We start from the raw sequence: 3,523 nt of genomic DNA on the forward strand, positions 1-3,523 counted from the left end.
AGTTGTATACTCTAGTCTAAAAATAAAACTAGGGTCGATAATGAAAAAGCCTATACCATACAGCACCAGGAGCGCACGTCTGTTTATTGATTGAGCGGTCCATCTATTAACGAATCTATACATTGTATGTATACATGTATATATCAGAGATGAGTCACATTATGCACCAAGCAGCATTCAAATTCTTTCTTCTCGGGAACCATCAAAATACTGGATCGCTCTTTTCAAATATATATTCAATGTAGGTCCAGCTTAAATGTCTTCTCTTTTTGGTTTGATTTATTTGTAATATGTGATGTAAAAAGATACAAACACTGCATAGTATTTGATACCAGAATTTACATTATGGCTTCTAGAGTTATTGCCCCTTAAAGGGCCAGGCTTTCTATTGTGCGTGCGTCAACAGTTTCTTGTCTGCACGATAGTGGTTTCATTTATGATTTTATTTTAACCCAATCTGACTTAAGTACTTGATCTTTTAAACGAAGATCTGAGAACGACCCATTCACATACGTCTTCTGTATATTTTGGATTTCCAGTATTGCTATTTTTATTTTGACCAATCAGACAACGTGTTCGAATGTCAAAGATAAGAAAAATGTGCAGTGATTCCAGGGCTCGAACCCGGGACCTCTCGCGTTCAAAGCAAGTGGCCTACCGATTGATCTAACCGGCTATCTGATACATTACGATAAAAGAATTGTAAATATCAAAAGTCAAGGCTACAGGTAGATTTGCGAAGTGTTGTAAGTTAAGCTCTGATTGGCTAGCGAAAGGGTCGTCAGAACGAGGCTATGAATAGGTCGTTCTCAGATCCTATGCGTAGCGTAATAGGAGATGTACTTTAGTCAGATTGATTTTAACCAAACCTGCACACAATTTGTATCACCATAAGATCTTGGTTCCTTTCTTGAACTGGCCAGATCCCATTATGGGTTCCAGAGATATGGCCCTTGAAAGAGCCAAAATTAGCTATTTTGACCTTGTCTGCACAATGGCAGCTTCATTTATGATTTGATTTTAGCCAAACTTGCATACATCTTGTATCACCATAAGATCTCGATTCCTTTATATATGCCCGAACGGACGTATTATGTTATCGCCTCGGTGTCCGTCTGTCTGTTGGTTAGCAATTTCCCTTCCGCTCTGTAACTCTTGAACCCCTTGAAGGATTTCAAAGAAGCCTGACATAAATGTTCACCTCATCGAAACGACGTGTAGATCGCATGTTTTGGCTGGCTCTTTTCAAGGTCAAATTCAAACTTAGGTCACATAACTTTGTTTTGTGTGTATATAGCATGCTCTGCATTTGCGTTGCATTGCAGTGTTCTTGTTTTTATTGACAGATCCTTCTTTTGTTCACTTACAATATTTTTTTTAATTACTTCCCTTTTGTGTTACTATAAATAGCTTATTTAGTAACTTTTTTATTATTGGTCGTAGGGAAAAAACCGAGACCACTTTTCTGTGGTACAACATGGATGATACCTCCATTTTATTTGCTGTATTTTGACATATCTGTACCTTGTAAGATTTTTTTCTTTTTGGTTAAATTTCTTCTCTTTGTTGTTCCTGTCTTTTGGACTTATAGCTATACAGAAAACTGATTTCAAAACAGTTTTACACAAGACTAGTGTTCCTTGGATGACCCTCTACTATATTGCTTCAAATAATTTTGATTCAGCGAAAAACATGGCCCCAAGGGGTTTTGCTTATTTTCCCTATATGCCTATATAGAAATTTGATAATCTTTTTGTCAGAAACTGCTGGTCCGTTTTCAAAACAAGTTTAAACAAACGTTTCTTGGGTGACCCTCTACCAAATTCCTTCAAATAATTTTGATTAATTGAAAAAGTGGCCGCCTGGGGGAGGAGCTCATTTTCCCATATGGCTATACAGAAAACTTCTGGTATGAAACTACTGGCCTGATTTGAAAATAATTTTATATGAAGTACTTTAAGAAAATTCCAGCTATATTTTCACATAGTTCTTTTGATTGATCTTGATTATGATTTTTTGACCTTCTTGTCCTTAAGTGCAATGATAACAAGTGAGCGATATAGGGCCCTCTTGTTTTTAATGATATTCAATTATAAATTAATGGCAATCCGTGAGTAAATTTATAACAATGACACCGGTACTATTTTTCTAAAATTAAGATATGATATCAAAACATATGACACATTAAATAAATCAAAATAATGTCTTAAAATTAGCTTGAACTATGCAGTTGACTTTAATCATGGTCAAATATCTCTGAAATAAGCACACGGGCCTTCACATTTTATTTCACCATGTTATAGACCATATGCTTATTTACGACTGTGAGAAGTTTCATTGAAATCTAGAATGTAGAAAAAAATTCTGTTCGAGAAAATGTTATGAAAGTTATGATTTCCCATTGACTCCCATTATGAAAAATTGCGTGAGGTCGAACTTTTTCAAATAAGTCTAGCAAAAAACCAAGCACACAACCCTATCTTTTTTATTTGTTGTATTTTCTAGGTTGAAAAATCAGTGTTTTATCAAATTCTACATCATAGGAACAATTTCCTTTCGAACGTGCATAACTACCTTAAATTTAAATGTATCACAGAACTATGATCAATGAGTACAACAGATCTACAATTAATATTACATAATTATTATGTAGTGTTTAAAAGTTTGATAGTCTTTCAAATGTGATGTTTCTTTCGGTTTAAAAGAATTTATCAGATAAGATTTCGTTTCCGTTTTAAAATATACATTTTTTCATTATTCCCATATGTTTAAAATTGCATTATAAAACGGTTGACGAACTGAGGTGCATAACGATTACTAGCACCACTCCCAGTTACGTTACATAACATGCTGTCTTAATTAGGATGAGCCTTTATTGTTGATATAGTGTATACATGACTAAAGGCACCGACCCCCAGATCGCGTGTGCGACAACAAAAACACAGAAAATCTTTAGATTTCAGAAAATTACTGGTTACATAATATGCTGTCTTAATTAGGATGAGCCTTTATTGTTGATATAGTGTATACATGACTAAAGGCACCGACCCCCAGATCGCGTGCGACAACAAAAACACAGAAAATCTTTAGATTTCAGAAAATTACTGGTTACATAACATGCTGTCTTAATTAGGATGAGCCTTTATTGTTGATATAGTGTATACATGACTAAAGGCAACGACCCCCAGATCGCGTGTGCGACAACAAAAACACAGAAAATCTTTAGATTTCAGAAAATTACTGTTACATAACTGCTGTCTTAATTAGGATGAGCCTTTAATTGTTGATATATGTATACATGATAAAGCAACGACCCCAGATCGCGTGTGCGACAAACAAAACACAGAAAATCTTTAGATTCAGAAAATTACTGTTACATAATATGCTGTCTTAATTAGGATGAGCCTTTATTGTTGATATAGTGTATACATGACTAAAGGCACCGACCCCCAGATCGCGTGTGCGATAACAAAAACACAGAAAATCTTTAGATTTCAGAAAATTACTGCTTTTCTATGGAAAA

This window comes from Mercenaria mercenaria, chromosome 13 (assembly GCF_021730395.1).
Source record: "Mercenaria mercenaria strain notata chromosome 13, MADL_Memer_1, whole genome shotgun sequence".
Lineage (NCBI taxonomy): Eukaryota > Metazoa > Mollusca > Bivalvia > Venerida > Veneridae > Mercenaria > Mercenaria mercenaria.